The 12,988-nt window shown below is 42.5% G+C and overlaps 1 protein-coding gene across 1 annotated transcript in view; it reads right to left on the bottom strand.

Annotated features, from left to right (window-relative positions):
- LOC124711402 (regulator of microtubule dynamics protein 3-like) overlaps positions 1 to 12,988 on the bottom strand; it is a 91,036-nt gene that overhangs the window by 46,514 nt on the left and 31,534 nt on the right. The gene's annotated exons all lie outside the window — the stretch shown is intronic.

Raw genomic sequence — 12,988 nt, 5'->3', positions numbered from 1 at the left:
CCCCCTCCCTCCTCTTATTAGAGCTATGTAACAATTCTGTTGGATTAATATAGCAACAGAAACAACCAATATTTGACAAAATAATTTAATTGTGTAGATAAAAAATCTACTCAACAAGCAGCGGAAGAACACACACGTAAAAGAAGGTTATAATCAGGCAGAAGGTTCGAAGAGGAAAGAGGAGGGCTGAAGAAAAAGGACTGGATTTCAGCAAAGTCACCCAGAACCGTGGGACAAGGGAGACTTACCGCATGGGATGAGAAGAAAAGACTATTCTGGTGGAGACAATTCTATTGGATTGTCACATAAGTTTATTAATTAACATTTTCATCTCTGAAGGATGACAAAGACTGGTCAGTGATTAAGAGTCTATAAGCCATGGCAAGCATGTAAAAAAGGAATCTGAAACTAAGTCACATGGCGCTGACCACCGACACATCACGTGGCATTTAATATAGAGCATGCGGTCCATACAAAGGCTGATGTCACAAAACTGACACAGACCTCAGAAGACACTACGATTTAGCATCAAATAACATGGCACACAAAATAATGTATACAATCAGATAACAGCTGCTTGGGAATGCCTTGATTAATGAAGATGATCAAAATCCACAAGCACTGTGGGCTAGTAGGATTCATACCAAGCCATACTTTTGCAGAAGTAAAAATTCTTGGATGTAACATTGAACATAAAGTGTCACGATATTTCATCATTAAACCAAGACGCCATTACCAGGTAGGCTGATTTACTGAGTTCCCACCACTTTGTCCGTCCTGCATACACCACCAATCCCACTCATGGAGTGTGTCATGGGGCAACAGTCACATAAACTCAATCGACTACACCAGTTAATGTCATTTTGCATTTTCTTGTCTCATGTAATTCAAGTGTGGGATTACAAGATTATGAAGCCTAAAGAAAGATGAATCTGGTGTGTGTGTGTGTGTGTGTGTGTGTGTGAGAGAGAGAGAGAGAGAGAGAGAGAGAGAGAGAGAGAGAGAGAGAGAGAGAGAGAGTGAGTGAGTGAGAGAGAGAGAGAAAGAGAGAGAGAGGGAGGGGTGGGGGGGGGGGTGGGGGGGGGGGCAGAACCAGTCATGCAGTCAAGATGTTTTACTCTCATCCAATCATTTTCCGAAGACTCACTCTATCTAAGGCTGAACTATCTGTAACCATGTGTTTCACCTTTTCGCAGCTACTGCTGCACCACTAATTTCATTCATGAAATATACACATTACAGATGATAAAGTCCTCATGTGCCCATATCCGCACAGCCGTAGCCTCCTATGGTATCAAGAGGCACAAGGTCCTCATAGTTGGTATGATTCTTAAAAATGGCCTCAGCAGCCACAAAGGGCTGGGATCCGAGTTGCTGGAAACTGTTTCCTGGATGGGAATACACAATGTCATGTATGTGCTTAAAAGGTGTCATAGTTCGGTCGGATGGTGGAAAAACCCATTACAATTCCATTGGAGGGGTAAGAGGGTCTTGAATACTGTGGGGGCATGAAGCAACCACGAGGGGGCAGGGCTGACACAGGCTCATGTACTGCAACTGGGCTGTCAGGGGATCCAATGAGATAGTTCTGTGGCACATTGCCTAGGGCGATCTGGTGTCTCAGGGGATCTCCACCTTGAGCGCAGAAGCAGTACATGCAGAGTCCAGTGGGGTGCAGGCCACCAGAGTTTCGTTCATCTTCTGGGTGTACACACGGACAAGAAACAAATTCCCGGATCTCCTGGTTAAAAACGCACTTTTTGCCAAGTGAAAATACACTTCTTCCAAGGTTAAAATACACTTTTTCCATGATAAGCAACAGTGTAGTTTCCCTCGGAACAGTAAAAACATTAATCCTTTGAATTGTAAACATTTGATACACCAGCGTAGAACTTCCCGGCACTTTCGAAAACGAAACTAGGGGGTAAAAATGCGTTTTGATAAGATCTTTCATGTACAGAAACACGTACGCTGCTTTTTTCGTATTATGAGAGTATGAATTTGAATTCCACCCCACACTGCACATTAATTTCTAAAACATTGCAACGTGCTTTTGTACACCAATCATAGCTCATGTCACATAATCTTGCCAGCCAATGACAGCAGATATTCAGAGCATAGGAAACTTGATGCAGTCAGCCAATAGAAACATTAACACACAAGTAGGAAAAGTTACTGGTTTACATTGATGTACATAGAGTATCTACAAGAAAAGCTAAGTTTTCATGAATAATATTAATCCTGAAGATTAATAAGCTGCAAGAAAAGCTAAGCTTTTGCATACATCACACAAGTGTGCCAGTAAAATTTTAAACAATGACATTAATGTCTGGTCTTATACCAAGTGGTTGGTACTCAAAGCGTTAATTTTAAATGAGAGTCAAATGCTCTGTTATTTAATAAATTCATTGCACATCCTCATATGTAACATAATTCATCTTCCATAAAAGGAAATTTCCTTTGAAAACAAAGCTTTCCAAAGAGCCCTTCACAATATTTTCCCATGACCTTTTGACAGGGGTTCGTTTCAGCAGGTGCCAGAGCGCACCAGAAAACAGGTGTTACTGTGCGTGGGCTGCTCCAATGATGCAGGAAGCCCGTATGTTTGTACACATATAGCATTAAGAGTTCTTACATGATGTCATAAAAGAAATAGGACATCAGAGGATACTCCAAGATCACAGAAATTTCATAAACTATACTAAAATGCATAATTCGGCTTAAAGGACACTTTCATAAGTCCTGATTTACAATGAATTAGGCTCTAACCTGACATTAAGTTTTTCAGTGTGCTTTTCGGAATGCAAATTTCCTTGGAATACCAGTACAGTATTGTCTCATGTTAGGTTCTTTATTATGGCATAATTCCATACGTGCCAAAAGATGAAAATGTGCACTTGACATTCAGTGAACAGTTAAAACTAAGTAATAGCGTGGAATGAAACATTTTGTTTCTTATAAATTGACTGCATCTACAGAAAAGATTAATAAAAGCCACTTTTATTTAGCAAACCAACAAAAATAACTTTTTTGTTGTGCAAGGTGATTAATGCTTGGCAGCCAAAAATGTAGAAATAAAATAAAATCAGAAAACTGAAACTAGCAACATATTTTAGCCTTCCATAATTATGTGCCTGCATTTTAATTCACTTGATAGTTCCCGGCCACAGGAATCTGTTTTGTTTTCATTTGATGTGTGAACTGTATATGAGGTTAAGCAGCAAAATCACTAAACATAAACACGGGTCACTATCCCTCTACCCACTACAACCCAGACTGCTCCGCACATACGTGAATCTGGCAGCTTAGGCAGGCCAGAAAAAGTTATCTGGGTAGCATGACCGCTTCTTGCTATTGCCGCAGTCACACTTCAAGTAGCCAGAAGTGGAAGGTACTGCTCATACACAACTCAACATCTACATCTACATCTATACTCCGCGAGCCACCTTACGGTGTGTGGCGGAGGGTACTTATTGTACCACTATCTGATCCCCCCTTCCCTGTTCCATTCACGAATTGTGCGTGGGAAGAACGACTGCTTGTAAGTCTCCGTATTTGCTCTAATTTCTCGGATCTTTTCGTTGTGATCATTACGCGAGATATATGTGGGCGGTAGTAATATGTTGCCCATCTCTTCCCGGAATGTGCTCTCTCGTAATTTCGATAATAAATCTCTCCGTATTGCGTAACGCCTTTCTTGAAGTGTCCGCCACTGGAGCTTGTTCAGCATCTCCGTAACGCTCTCGCGCTGACTAAATGTCCCCATGACGAATCGCGCTGCTTTTCGCTGGATCATGTCTATCTCTTCTATTAATCCAACCTGGTAAGGGTCCCATACTGATGAGCAATACTCAAGAATCGGACGAACAAGCGTTTTGTAAGCTACTTCTTTCGTCGATGAGTCACATTTTCTTAGAATTCTTCCTATGAATCTCAACCTGGCGCCTGCTTTTCCCACTATTTGTTTTATGTGATCATTCCACTTCAGATCGCTCCGGATAGTAACTCCTAAGTATTTTACGGTCGTTACCGCTTCCAATGATTTACCACCTATGGCATAATCGTACTGGAATGGATTTCTGCCCCTATGTATGCGCATTATATTACATTTATCTACGTTTAGGGAAAGCTGCCAGCTGTCGCACCATGCATTAATCCTCTGCAGGTCTTCCTGGAGTACGTACGAGTCTTCTGATGTTGCTACTTTCTTGTAGACAACCGTGTCATCTGCAAATAGCCTCACGGAGCTACCGATGTTGTCAACTAAGTCATTTATGTATATTGTAAACAATAAAGGTCCTATCACGCTTCCTTGCGGTACTCCCGAGATTACCTCTACATCTGCAGATTTTGAACCGTTAAGAATGACATGTTGTGTTCTTTCTTCTAGGAAATCCTGAATCCAATCACAAACCTGGTCCGATATTCCGTAAGCTCGTATTTTTTTCACTAAACGTAAGTGCGGAACCGTATCAAATGCCTTCCTGAAGTCCAGGAATACGGCATCAATCTGCTCGCCAGTGTCTACGGCACTGTGAATTTCTTGGGCAAATAGGGCGAGCTGAGTTTCACATGATCTCTGTTTGCGGAATCCATGTTGGTTATGATGAAGGAGATTTGTATTATCTAAGAACGTCATAATACGAGAACACAAAACATGTTCCATTATTCTACAACAGATTGACGTAAGCGAAATAGGCCTATAATTATTCGCATCTGATTTATGACCCTTCTTGAAAATGGGAACGACCTGCGCTTTCTTCCAGTCGCTAGGTACTTTACGTTCTTCCAGCGATCTACGATAAATTGCTGATAGAAAGGGGGCAAGTTCTTTAGCATAATCACTGTAGAATCTTAAGGGTATCTCGTCTGGTCCGGATGCATTTCCGCTACTAAGTGATAGCAGTTGTTTTTCAATTCCGATATCGTTTATTTCAATATTTTCCATTTTGGTGTCCGTGCGACGGCTGAAGTCAGGGACCGTGTTACGATTTTCCGCAGTGAAACAGTTTCGGAACACTGATTCAGTATTTCTGCCTTTCTTCGGTCGTCCTCTGTTTCGGTGCCATCGTGGTCAACGAGTGACTGAATAGAGGATTTAGATCCGCTTACCGATTTTACATATGACCAAAACTTTTTAGGGTTCTTGTTTAGATTGTTTGCCAATGTTTTATGTTCGAATTCGTTGAATGCTTCTCTCATTGCTCTCTTTACGCTCTTTTTCGCTTCGTTCAGCTTTTCCTTATCAGCTATGATTCGACTACTCTTAAACCTATGATGAAGCTTTCTTTGTTTCCGTAGTACCTTTCGTACATGATTGTTATACCACGGTGGATCTTTCCCCTCGCTTTGGACCTTAGTCGGTACGAACTTATCTAAGGCGTACTGGACGATGTTTCTGAATTTTTTCCATTTTTGTTCCACATCCTCTTCCTCAGAAATGAACGTTTGATGGTGGTCACTCAGATATTCTGCGATTTGTGCCCTATCACTCTTGTTAAGCAAGTATATTTTCCTTCCTTTCTTGGCATTTCTTATTACACTTGTAGTCATTGATGCAACCACTGACTTATGATCACTGATACCCTCTTCTACATTCACGGAGTCGAAAAGTTCCGGTCTATTTGTTGCTATGAGGTCTAAAACGTTAGCTTCACGAGTTGGTTCTCTAACTATCTGCTCGAAGTAATTCTCGGACAAGGCAGTCAGGATAATGTCACAAGAGTCTCTGTCCCTGGCTCCAGTTCTGATTGTGTGACTATCCCATTCTATACCTGGTAGATTGAAGTCTCCCCTTATTACAATAGTATGATCACGAAACTTCTTCACGACGTTCTGCAGGTTCTCTCTGAGGCGCTCAACTACTACGGTTGCTGATGCAGGTGGTCTATAGAAGCATCCGACTATCATATCTGACCCACCTTTGATACTTAGCTTAACCCAGATTATTTCACATTCGCATTCGCTAATAACTTCACTGGATATTATTGAATTCTTTACTGCTATAAATACTCCTCCACCATTGGCGTTTATCCTATCCTTGCGGTATATATTCCATTCTGTGTCTAGGATTTCGTTACTGTTCACTTCAGGTTTTAACCAACTTTCCGTTCCTAATACTATATGCGCACTATTTCCTTCAATAAGAGATACTAATTCAGGAACCTTGCCCTGGATACTCCTGCAGTTTACCAATATTACGTTAACTTTTCCTGTTTTTGGTCTCTGAGGACGGACATTCTTTATCAACGATGATAATGTCCTCTCTGGTAAGCCGTCAGGTATTTTATCGTTTCGCCCAAGGGGGGGTCCCTCTAACCTAAAAAAACCCCCGTGTGCACGCCACACGTACTCTGCTACCCTAGTAGCTGCTTCCGGTGTGTAGTGCACGCCTGACCTGTCTAGGGGGGCCCTACAGTTCTCCACCCAATAACGGAGGTCGATGAATTTGCAACCATTATAGTTGCAGAGTCGTCTGAGCCTCTGGTTTAGACCCTCCACACGGCTCCAAACCAGAGGACCGCGATCGACTCTGGGCACTATGCTGCAGATATTAAGCTCAGCTTGCACTCCGCGTGCGATGCTGGTTGTCTTCACCAAATCAGCCAGCCGCCGGAAGGAACCAAGGATGGCCTCAGAACCCAAGCGGCAGGCGTCATTCGTTCCGACATGTGCTACTATCTGCAGCCGGTCACACCCAGTGCGTTCAATAGCTGCCGGAAGGGCCTCCTCCACATTACGGACGAGACCCCCCGGCAAGCACACCGAGTGCACACTGGCATTCTTCCCCGACCTACCCGCTATTTTCCTGAGGGGCTCCATAACCCGCCTAACGTTGGAGCTCCCTATAACTAATAGGCCCGCCCTCTGTGACTGTCGGGACCTTGCCGGAGAATCGGCCACTGGCCCAACAGGCGAGGCATCCTGTGGTGGCTCGGAAACGATGTCATCACCACTAGGAAGCACCCCGTACCTGTTGGAAAGGGGTAAGGCAGCTGCCACGCGGCCAGATCCCACCTTCGCCTTTCGGCCAGGCACGCGCGAGCCCACCACTGTCCGCCATTCACCCTGGAGTGATGGCTGACCGGTAAGATGCTCACTGCCGGAAGACGCAGCGACATCAGGGGTTCCATGTGATTCCAAGGCCACCGAAGTAGGCATAGGTCTCACCACAGTTGCCCCAACGCCACTACGAGCCGACGCCTGCGCCTCGAGCTCGATGAGCCTAACAGACAAAGCCTCCACCTGCCCCCGAAGAGTGGCCAATTCTCCTTGCGTCCGCTCACAACAACCACAGTCCCTACACATGACTATGTTTACCCTACTCTATACGGTGACAAATTCCCAAGATAATCTTCTGATGAGCTACTCTGATAATCAAGAAACACTCACTGAAATACGAGACGCGAAAACTACGCTAGGTTTTCCCAGAAAAACTATTTAAAAGCTAAGCGCAGCAAATAAGTACAAAAACGCTTTATACAAACAGTACTCGCTGCTGCTGGTGCTCTCGCTCTGGCTGTCACAAGACAACTGCTGATTCAAGTGACTAGTGGCTAACGGCCGCGAAACAAACAAAAGACGGTTTTAGGGCGCTTTCTGTTCTAAACGATCAAGAAAATACTAAGAAATCTAACACGAAAACTACGTAAAGTTTTATCAAGAACTGTTAGTTACTATGCAGAGCAGATAAACACAAATAGAATCCCTTCCTTAGTGGAAGGTCGTAAAGAAAATGCAAAATAAACGCTTTATACAAACAGTACTCGCTGCTGCTGGTGCTCTCGCTCTGGCTGTCACAAGACAACTGCGCATGTGCAGGAGCCTGCTGGCATTGCTCAAACCAAACTGAATAAAACAGTTATGACGTCACACTCACCAGAAGCAGTTTGCTGTTAAGAAGTATTCTATTGTCTTCATCCTAAAGCCTTTGACACATTTTGCCTTAGGCAGGCACTTGTGTGTGCACTGTGTTTTGTTGCTGTAAATGGCGCATTTCCTTTCCAACTTAAGTTTTATTTTGATTTTATTCCATTTTTTACATTTTATTGCTGCAGTACTATTCTGCAGTAGTAGGCTACAGTAAAATTCTTTGTTAGTCTATTAGTTCTTACCAGTCAAAATAACAAAATTTAAATCAAGACTAAAACAATGAAAAATTCTCAGAATTCTAAAAAAATTCCCAAGTTTTTCCCGGATTTCACGGTTGTCCTGGAGCGTATACACCCTGACCTTAGAGTACTTCTTCTTGTCCTCCCTCTCCTTAAAAGAGGCGGACAGAGAATGTTTCCCTGAATTGGTTTCAGGGGGAAAGGAAGAACGAGAAGTCCAAAAGCCAGCAGCCTGTGGTTACTTCAGCCAGAAGCTGGCGTCTGGTTGTGGGCCAGCAGGAAATGTGGAAGGAGCTAGAGAAGCCAGAGGAAGATGGCGTGCCTCTGGCTGGGGGATCAGGGACTGTTGTCTCTGGCAAGTGGGGAGCCAATGCTCCTGAATTGGGTGAAGTGGAAGCAACAGAAAGGCCCGTCATGGGAATGTCACCCAATTTTTCACAAGAGAGCAGTGCCTGTGGCTGGGCAGGAGATGATGTTTTAATAATGAGGGAACCAATCTTCATCTCAGATATGGGTGCAACTTCTTCATATTTGACTTCAATGTTTACCACAAAAAATACAGGCTTTGTTGGTGAAAAGGTGTCCCTGTTGGTCCTGGTACATATCAGGTATTGGAGGGGGAGGATTTTGCTCCGCATCATTTAGTCCTGCATTCCTCCCACTGCATGGCAAGAGATGGGAATTCATTGCAAATGTACTTTGCTGCATTGTATAAGGTCTTTCCATTTGAAGAGACTCCTAGGGCTGTGAGACCACCAGCGGGAGAAAGTTTAAGTAGCATCATGTGCAAACTATTCGCCATGGTGTTACCCACTCTGAATGACGCTCTCCCCATGGTACCACCCAGCCACAGCAACAGCTAAATGGCCAATAATCTGTTGCTGGGAATCCCTGTGCCCCAGTCACGATGGGCACATACTCCATGACATACACGGAGAGTGTGCAGCACAGGCACTTACAGTGTGATCCCTGCATGCTCCAGGGGGGATATCATTGTGCAAGTACTTTACAACGCCCCCACAATGAACTGGCTACCATGCCAGCTTTTGAGTGTACTAAGACAACAGGAAGGAAGGGTGCCAGGGTGGATGGGCACAGAGGCAGAGCATACACCACAGTGTGTAACCTTACCTGCACAACATGCACTTTTGTAAAATTATGGGGACCATATAATCATTAACGGAAGGTGAAGATAGTACCAGGAATGAAATTAGAAATCAAGACTAAAATTGTGAACCAAGTCCTGGCAGAGTTTGCACCAAACGGAGTGTCTGATGGAAAGTCAGAGGAGGTAAGTGATAGTTGAAATGTAGGTTTGCAGCACAGAAAGAGGAAGCAATTCTGCAAAGGCTGGGGACCTGCAGTAGCTAAGCACATATTCACCAAAGAGTGGCGAGCCTCCTAGGAGAGTGTGCCAGAAGTAGCCACGACAGGCCAACAAACATTACCATACCTGCCAACTTTGGAAAAGGGCCATCACTCAAACTCACACATGAGAAAAATCTAAACGATTTTCAACATACCCTGCCTTGACGAAAATAATACTACTTCTGAGCTACAAAATACAATAATTCATGCTTTAAACAGGATCCCTCGATAAAATCATAGGCCAATGATTTGTAGATGAACATAACAATCCAGAAGAAATCCATGTTAAACAACAGCAGATGTGGTGAATATTGGTTTGGAGCATACATAATAGAACTTTCATGATAAATTAAGCAGATATGCGATGATTGAAAAAGGTTTTACACAATGAAACTTGTTTAATGTAACACAGGCAAGAAATAATTTACACACTGCAGATCACACGCTAGTTCGACTTAGTCATAGTTATGGCCTTTTTAGCTTCCTGCAAAAAGTCTTGAGAAAAAGTTTCATCGTAACAGGGACCAGAACCCTTAGTCTTCCAGATAGAAATAGCCTCCAGATATTCATTGGACATGGATGATCTGAACTCTGTTCTATTTTTCTTCACAAGGCTGAAAGCATGTTCACATTCTGCACTGCTACAGAGTATGGCGAGAATAGAGAGAGAGCATTACTCTAGAAATTCGGTTATACTTGAGAAGTCCATTGGCTCCACAAATTCTTGATATCTGTGGCCAACTAGAATCACTTGCTGCATCTTGATTTGCAGCCAAAGTGTCATCTACCTGAAGAGCTGTGAACTGTGTCTGAAGCTCATTCACCACCTCGTCTGTAGTTAGACATGTGGAAGTAAACTACCCATTTTCAATTTTGTCTAACCTTGCAACTTGAGCGTGCTTTAACATATCATCTTGAGTGGAAACTTGTGGATGGTGTAGCCACAGGCAGTACAAAGTTGATGAAAAGAAATGGGGTTTAGATCCATCCCGGAGATCATTTGCTACGTTTGAAGTCTGAATGCCGATAACTAACTCATCATCACTTCTTTGATTTTGAATCAAGTTGTACTCAACTTCAAGCAATGAGGAGCTTTTGACAATTTTGGGCTTAACAAACTTGATGAACAACTGCTTTAGCAAATCCGTTGGAAGTTCTAATAAAAAGTGAACTTGTGAGGAAGAAGTATGAAGGGCAATAGTGAATTTATCAAACACATGAATAGTCACCTGAGGTCAGGAACAAACGTGTTTTCTTCATATGTTGCAGCAGAAGTCTTACTTTTTAGGATGGCTTTGTCACAGAAGAATACACTTTTCTTTTAGGGGCATACGTAGTAGCAGAATCAAGAATTCTCTTCTTCTGACACTCTTTGGATCAACTTCGCTCAACACTAGTTATTCTTAAAGACTTCAAGCTTGTGGAAATGTTTTGGGCACATAATACTACTTCCTCCGTGAAGAAAAAAAAGAAGCAGATCCCACAGGTCCAGTAGTTTACCCAAACATATGTCCAAAGATAACCACCTGGTACATACATGCTTCAGAATTTTCTTTGCCTCTTTATTGTGCAAGTTCTGGAATTTCTGAAGGCATTCTTTTCTTTCAGCACTTCTCTAAGAAATAAAACATTTCAACAAGAACCTCATCCACTTTAAGTGGTAATCTCCTAGCACCTTTTTCAGCGGCTAGATTAATAAGGTGAGAAATGCAACCTATTATAGCAGTTACCTGATTGAACTTCATTCAGAACTGCTGAAACCCCATTTCTATGTCCTATCATAACAGGACCATTGTTGAAGCCGAAAGCCACACAGTTTTCAATTGGTATGTTATGAGAATTCAGCTGTGATAACATCAGGTTACCTATGTTTTGCCCTGTTGAGTCCCTGTGTAACACTGGTATGGATGGCACAGTGCTCACTACTTTTTCCCGTGCAATATCATAAAATGTGACAACAACAGGATACAACTTGTCATCCACACTTTTGCTGCCAAAGAAAATGGTCTACTCTGAACGCACTTAACAACTTCAGACGACACATTTTTTGCCATTTATTTACAATGCATGTCACTTCCGTGCAACCACAGCTATATTTCTTGGCAACTTCTGATGTGGGAAACATCACCTTAAATAAAGTACCAGCATGAGCAGCCGCATTTAAAGGCACACTGTGTCAATGTTTCCAGGCTTGGCAAAAAAGGTGTTTATTTTCTTGTTATCTTCCATCAATTTAACATGACTTCCATGTTTAATGCATTTCACATGATTACTTACATCGTTTCTTCCACCATTTGCAATATTAATTCCACACCCACATACCATGCAAAAGGCAATTTTTTCTCCCTTTCTTGATTTTAATATGCACAGAAAATGAACAAACTATGATTCTTTAAATGTCTGGAAGTACTGTTTCTTGTTGGATTTGTTCACGAATCCTACAATAGTAATATAGCATACGAAAATGTTCAAGAACAAATGTATTGATATGTACTGAAACATCCTGGATCACTGAACAAAACATAAAATTATAACATAAACACTAAAGGCAGTCAAACACTTGATTGAAACATGTAAAAGCACACAAAGTCTTAAACAATTAAATGAACATGATGTCAACCTAATGAACAAAGAATATGCACACAGTAAAAAACACACACATGTGGAATGAATGTAATTGATCCACCCATGGTCAAACAATATGAGTTAAATCACAACAAGCAAACAGAGCGGAACACAGAATTTGCAGAGTAGACCCTGGCTACATGTAAGATTCACATGGAAGAACTGTTATCCCGGCATTAAATTCAATTCCACTGATGACACAAATATCACAGTTTAAAGTACCAGTCATATCAACAAATGGGTTATCGACTATTGTAGACTTGTCTTTGACCCACGCAAACAATCGATTGTATGGAAATGGGATGATTATTGAATGTTAATGTTTAAAATTTTTGTCTGTGAAGTTGTAAAATGACACTGTCTATCCATAAAATGCTGCAATTTCCATAAATTTTATGGATCAGCTGTAAAAAAAAACATAAAAGTTGGCTGGTTTGCATTACAAGACTTTACTGTTCCTCTTTTCTGCCCCAATAGCTGAATGGTCAGCGTGACGGACTGCCGACCTAAGGGGCCTGGGTTAGATTCCTGGCTGGGTTGGGGATTTTCTCCGCTCAGGGACTGGGCGTTGTGTTGTCTTCATCATCATTTCATCCCCATCTGGCATGCAGGTCGCCCAATGTGGCGTCGAATGTAATAAGACCTGCACCAAGATGGCCGGATCTGCCCCATAAGGGGCCTCCTGGCCAATGACGCCAAATGCTCATTTCCATTTTCAATGTTCATGTTTCTTCACATAACTCCACAACTTATTGTTTCATACGCAGATTCTTAGGGATGATAGTAAGAAAATGACTCTGAACATCCTTTTTATGCCAAGGAACACACACACACACACACACACACACACACACACACACACACACACACACACACAGAGAGAG

This window comes from Schistocerca piceifrons, chromosome 8 (assembly GCF_021461385.2).
Source record: "Schistocerca piceifrons isolate TAMUIC-IGC-003096 chromosome 8, iqSchPice1.1, whole genome shotgun sequence".
Lineage (NCBI taxonomy): Eukaryota > Metazoa > Arthropoda > Insecta > Orthoptera > Acrididae > Schistocerca > Schistocerca piceifrons.
Note: the sequence above shows the minus strand (reverse complement) of the source record. Positions and strands in the feature narration are given on the sequence as shown.